We start from the raw sequence: 6,948 nt of genomic DNA on the forward strand, positions 1-6,948 counted from the left end.
AGGTGAGGCGCAATGGCTGCAGCGCCGTCAGGGGGTGGGTCGCGAGAAAGCAGAGGCGAGGCAGGGGGGTCACAGGCGATGGCGAGTGAGCAGACAATGGCGAGGCAGGGGGTCGCAGGCGATGGCGAGTGAGTAGGCGAGTGCGCGGGGGCTTCAGATCCTGGTATCTCATGACCCTAGAAAGCGGTCCGAAACCCTCTCTGAATAGGCAACGAGTGAGTAGGCGAGTGCGCGGGGGCTTCAGATCCTAGTATCTCATGACCCTAGAAAGTGGTCCGAAACCCTCTCTGAATAGGCAATGGAAACGGCCTCGTATCGCATAATATACTGGGCAATGACATATGTAATGTAACTTTGTCTCTGGCTCCATCTGGCACAACTAACAAATCCTGGCCTCAGCTGGTACTCCTCTAAATCTGCCCGTCTCAATCTCTAGCTAGTGTGAGGATGTGCGAATATGACCAATAGCACACCGTATCCCATGGGAGAGATGAGTATCCATGTAGCTGGGTCTAATCACAAACCCATCCTCTGTAAGGTGGAGAAGATGCTCTCTATAGAAAGCCATCTTCGTACCCAACTCATGTGTCGGTTGTATCCATGTCCTCCTAGTATCCAGCTGAGTCAAGTCCTGCCTGATAACTAATCTCTGCCTGGGTGAGAGAGATGGAGGGTGCATCCAAGGAGTATTGAAATGGAGGTAGTCTATCCATACTAAAGCCATGCAGCTGGAACCAAGATGTCATCTGTGCATACCAGCATGATCTATCTCCCTGTGATGGCAACTGTAGTGAAGACTCCAAGGCTAAACTAGCAAATCTATCTCTAGGGAGAGCCCAGGTGCTATGCATAAAAGAGATTGATCGAGTGAGTGCCTCCACCACTAACGGGGGGGTAGCTACTAGCTCTGCACAGATAATCTCATGTGGTATTGAGGCCTTGGCCCTAATCATCCGGGAAATCATAGAAACCAAGGGCCTCTCCATACATCTCCATCCATCCGTACTACTAGCTCTACTGTGATGATCCACTGAGGGTCCCCATATCTCCACTCTATATAGCATGGTGGAAGTGACTAAGGTGTCAAAGAGCCAAAGCTTTGTTCGAGGTTCCTCGAACTGAACCTACGAACACATCCTCTCAAGTCTCCCTAATGCCGTAGAAGCTCTGGTCAATCTCGTCTCTGCTGCTCTCCTCAAGGAAAACACTGGGCCATTGAAAACCACACCGAGGTAAGTATATGTATCTGTATACTCCAAAGTCTCTCGACCATATGTAAAGGTGGATGCTGACCTCCTGACCCACTGTGCTGTGGTGTAAACACCATCATCTTGGTTTTACCAAGGTTGACAAACAATCCACTATCCTGTGCAAACATGTGCAATGCATCCAAATGACACTGCATCCCTCTGTCCCCCTCTCGCTCTACATAGTCTGAAACCTCATCCACATATATCCCAAATAAGGTGGGAGATAGGGGGCAGCCCTGCTTCACCCCACTAGTGGAGTGAACCATGTCAGACATGTCCTGAGTAGTGCCTACCTGCCCCACAACTATCCTGTATAAAGCCATGATCCCCCAAATCAGCTCTATGGGCACTCCCATGTCCTGTAATCTGCGCATGAGTCTGGCTCTCGGTATTATGTTAAAAGCTTTGTGGAAATCCATAAAGCTACAATAAATCCTCCTGCATTAAATCTACCCTCCTCAATAATGGCTCTAAGTGTCAAAATATGGTCTAGAGTGGAGAAACCTCTCCTGAACCCTGCCTGCCCTGATGCACGTATGCCCTCTCTTTCTGCCCATCTACTCAACTCTTGCTCAAGAATAGATGCATATAACCTAGCCAATGTGTGACCAACCATGATGGTGCGATAATTCCCAGGAAGCATGGGATCTCCTGACTTGAAGATAGGCACAATCGTGGATATACTCCAAGTTTAAGGAAAACCATCACACATGGCTCGATTAAACATCATAGCAAGAGGCTCTGCAAGCATATCTCTGGCATGAATGAAGTGCTCTGCTACCAAACCATCATGATCATATGCTCTCCCTGTCCTCATCCTGCCCAAGGTGGTACCAAACGTTATGTACTGTACGGATCCGTACGTACTGTACGTTGTTTGGTACAGAAAAAAATTTAAGGTACGTAAAAATACGTACCATTGGTAAAAATACATAAAATCTCAGAAATTTCAGCCACCTACATAAAATTTCAGTCCATGTCCACATTGACATATAAAACTTTCGAAATAGAGACACAACAAGGTCACAAACCTACTAATTCAAAAGTGAGAAATTAGAATCACAAGTCGTCAATCATACTTAATAAGTTAATCGTACTTATTACTTAAGACAAGTCACATTGTCACAAGTGAGTCGTCCACAGATGGTGGGCTAAGGCTCTGAGAGAGAGAGAGAGAGAGAGAGAGAGAGAGAGAGAGAGAGAGAGAGAGAGAGTTATGTTGCTGCCTTGGGGGCCTGAGCAAGGGTGCGTGGGTGGGTGCGTGGGTGGGGAAAGGACAAAACGGGAAAAAAAAAAGAGGAAAAAAAAACGTAAAGATCGATCCGTACGTACGGATCCCCGTACGATACGGATTGGACCCGTACGTACGTTTTGATCCTACCTTGATCCTGCCAATAGCTTTCCTTACCATCTCAGCAGTAAAGAAAGCACATGTCTCTGGGCATGGCTTTAGTGGGTCAAGCAAGGGTGGCTGTCCTGATGCTGTGTAAAGAGATGCCTGCATACTCACCCCATGTCTCTGTGGAGGTGATGGCGGGTGGTTGTATTAACGTCTGCAAAATACCAAAATGACCTCTGAGACCAAGAGAGTACAAATAGATGGTTAGATGTTACAACTATCCAGTTTGCAAAAATGAACTGGAAAAGCTTGAAAATTGAAAAGTGGAAAAGCTAGAATCTAAAGGCTATGATACCTATGGGGCGGCAGTACATCATTAGTGAGAGATATATATAGGATTAGCCCGGGGTACAAAATAGGTGCCAATACTTGTTAAGCTCATAATGATATAGTACGAGGGTGGAAAACTCAAAAATCAGGGGGGACCTCCAAGTGATCCAAATGATTAGCCAATGGACCCCCGCATGGGCCTCTGTTGTGTAGCATCAATCTCTCCAATAGTGAAGAACTTGGTCCATTGCTCTCTATGTCTGGTGATAATCTTCCGTATCTGCTGACGCACCACTTATCTACGGACTAGGCATCTTGATCTCTATCGTCTAGTGGAGCTAATCAATATTGCTCTCTCTAGTAGAACTTGTCGGAGAGGAATCTGGTGATGAGGCTGAGTCACATTCGTGGTGGTGATGGTACTAAAGTAATTGGTCACTTGTCTATGTGAAGGCCCATCGGGCATTGCACTCCTGTCATGTAGAACTCTCTTTGCATCTCCAGATCTCTACTGGAAACAACCCCAAAAAAACATTGTTCATTGAAGTCCATCACTTAGGCGATGGGCCCGAACCTCTCTCTAAAAAGACAATGATATTGTCCTCGAATCTCATAGCAGGTTGGACATCTATATATGTAGTGCTCCTCTTTCTTAGGCTCCAAACTACTTATTAGGCATAGTCTCTCCTATGCAGGTGGTGCATCGATCCCATATCTACCCGTCTCAATGCGAAGTTGGTGGGAGGATGTCCTCATCTACCAGTGGCACACCTAAATCCTTGTGAGAGGTAAACATCCATGTATCTCGGTTGTAAAATGAAACCATCCTCAATGGTGTGTAAGAGATGGTCCTGTAAAAGGTCATCTTCATGCTCTGCTCGTGGGGTGGTGCGATCTAAGTTTGTCTAGTGTGTGTAATTGGATGAGATCGTGTTTGACAATCCTACCTTTGTGTGACTGAGGGCAATGGATGGTCTGCCAAGAGAGTATTGAAATGACAGTAGTCTATCCATAGAAAAGCCATGTAGCTCAAACCATGCTAACATTTGTGCATATCAACAAGAAATATCCCGGGTACTAGCTAACTGTCGTGATGACTTCAGGGCCATCTCGACATATCTATGGCAGGGAAGCTTCCTAAGGCTATGAATAAAATAACTGCTCTAGTAAGGGCCTCTACCGATGTGTGTACTAATGAAGTGAGCTAAGAGGTGAGCGTGTCTAGTGGTGCCTGTGGATCCATATTTAGTAGACCTAGATAAATGGTGTTACTATAAATAAGGTCACACTCATGAGTGAAATGTATAGTGGTGTGGTTTGTGGGTAGGGGTGGGGAGGTGTGCTAAGAAAGATAGTAGCAGAGAAGTATCGTCTGCTCCAATCGGGCGAGTAAGTATCATGAATGATGATATAAGCTCCATGGCCTCCCTTGATCTGAGAACTTAGGCCCAGTTCACAGTGAAGCGGCGGAAAACACACTCAAAAATGAGCAATTCCAGGTGGAAAAGTTTAAAAATGCACACTTCCGCCACCCGAGTGTTCACACAGAGGGCGGAAGGAAGACTGCACTAATTTTCTTCCGCCGCCCAGTGTGAACCTTTCGGGCGGCGGAAGAAAGAATAAAACAAAAACATGGAAAGTAGAGCCAAGAGTTGATTGGTGCCAACATGGCACTTTTTGCCAAGTTGGAGGGTGGAAGAAGTTTGTTCCAAGGGGGGGGGGGGGTTGGAACAAAACTCCCTTTTTTCTTCCACGATGTGGCACCTCTCAACCTTCTCTTCCGCCGCTCTATGTGAACACTAATGTCCATATGGCAACTTTTTGTTGGCTTCTACACTTTTTAAATTCCTTCCGCCGCCTTATGTGAACTGGGCCTTAGTCCATTGTGCTACTTCCACCTCCATGAGGGAAGCACATGAGAGCTCCCGAATCGAGCCACCTCTCCATCCCATTATAATAATGAGATGGTGACGTGCTCCCATAGTTGTAAGGTATGAAAATTGGGTACGAGTATGGGAATTTTAAATTTGGGAAAAAAAGTTCGATAGGGGTACGGTCCACTTTTTAAGACATGTAAATTCACATTCAGAATATATATATTTGGCATTAAACATACTTAGATAAATCTAGGAAAATGCCCAAATTCACCTTATAAAACCAAGTGCAAGTTATAAACTCATGGAACCATATAACTCCATTATGCATAGTATGGATATGAAATGGTATTCCATAGGCCTCAAATGGGTAGTAAGCAAACAAAAAATGGTTTAAAAAACAGTAAAAAAATGATTTTCCAGCAAAAGAAAACAATTTTGCCAATAATAATAATAATAATAAAATTTAAAAGAACATATCGGATAGGTATGAAATGGTACGGTATGACCGTTTCGTACAAGTACATATTGAGCCCGAGGTATGAACGTATTGAACAACTATGCGTGCTCCCAACTCGAATAGTTGCTTCTCCTGCCCTCATCTAGATGGGATCCCCATATCAAGTGCCCTCATCTGGATGGGATCCCCATATCATATATCTCACACTGTCTACTCTAGGTCTTGGCGTTAAAATCCACCAACAATATGACCTCTCCCATGCGTACCATACCGTGAACCTCTTGGCAAAAAATAGCATACTGCTATGTACACCCTCCTCATGTCTGTAAGCTGTAATCTCACCCACATGGCACATGTACTATGACTCCTCATCTCCACCCATCACATGAATGTGTGTTTGTAGCTCCTCTCGGAAAAAAATGGCTACCCCCTGGATCCTTTAAGTCGTGTTTGTTGTGTGTGGTCTCTAAACGCCGACTCCCACATATATCTCGACGCTCTGCTACTGGCTCTGATGCATCTCTGCCAAGAAAACAATGTCCACATCTCCCATCACCTCCTCCAATCTCCCAGGGCTTGACTAAAGTGATTCGATGCAATTCCAAAATGCAATCTGTATCTGTGTCTCGTAGGCCGAGAGAGAGAGAGAGAGAGAGAGAGAAAGAGATGCAGTGTCACGCACTCCTTTCCAAGCCTGTTGTCCGTGGTCTTTTCTTGGGCAATGAACCTTGGAAAGTCCTCTTGCTTTCTTCTTTATCCTATGAGTGACTCCGTAGTTTGGTATCAGAGTTGGTCACTCGTGGCATGTCATCTTTTCTGATGCGTCTCTATGCATTGCTCAGCTTTCCCCCTTCCTCAGATCCTTACTACAGATATGGATTTCCATGCATAGGTTGCTTGTGCGCGGACAGCCTCAGACTCCAGATGAGATCGTTAGGTAGCCTCTCATCTGGAATTTCCATGTCCTTGATGCGGGGGTCACCAGTTACAAGAGAGGAAGCATATTGACTAGGCGATTGTGGATTTTGGCCCTGCTACTTCCTTGCACTCCTGGTCCTATGCCTGCCTCTTGGATGTTGATCTTATTATTGAGCTTTATGATATCGGCAGAGGAGTTCAGGTTCGTATTGCAGAGATAGAGGAGGCTATTCCTGACTCCTAGCATTAGGTGCTTATTAGTGGTGATGGTGATTTGCCCGAGCATGTTGGCTGGTGGGGCTTTCTAACTCCTCACGGTGCTCCAACGCTAGTGAGACATGGTTATATGCTTTTCACTATTGCATTGGAGCAGGACTCCTTGCACCATGTCAAGAGTATTTTCTTAGAGGCTTTTGAGGAGCACATTCAGCTTGACCTTTCTTGGGTGCCCATTCGGGTTGTCAGCTCTGAGGGGAAGAGACGACGCTGATTTCTGAGGTATATTGGGACCTAGGAGTGGGAGTGGCCTCATACGGATACGTCCTGTGCTCTTGTATCCTTCTTTGAGTATTCAGTCGGTATTGGGTGTATTGCTCCGCTTTTCCATTAGAGATTATCACACTCCTATGTTTGGCATTTTTGGTCATCTCTCTGGGCTCTCGAGGTGGTTCTCTTGGGGGTGCACTACTAAGAAACCCTATGTATCATGTGCGTTCAAGGGGTATTAAAAAAACCCCTTAACTAGAATTCCCCCCAAATGGAACCGGTCTATGACAA

At 45.6% G+C, this 6,948-nt stretch overlaps 1 pseudogene; it reads right to left on the reverse strand.

The window, feature by feature from the left end:
* Positions 1-247: 247 nt before the first annotated feature.
* LOC147639982 (uncharacterized) lies at positions 248-1,064 on the reverse strand (annotated as a pseudogene).
* Between the last annotated feature and the right edge of the window lie 5,884 nt (positions 1,065-6,948).

The sequence above is a fragment of the Cibotium barometz genome, chromosome 3 (assembly GCF_041138505.1).
Source record: "Cibotium barometz isolate CiBa-2024 chromosome 3, ASM4113850v1, whole genome shotgun sequence".
NCBI lineage: Eukaryota > Viridiplantae > Streptophyta > Polypodiopsida > Cyatheales > Cibotiaceae > Cibotium > Cibotium barometz.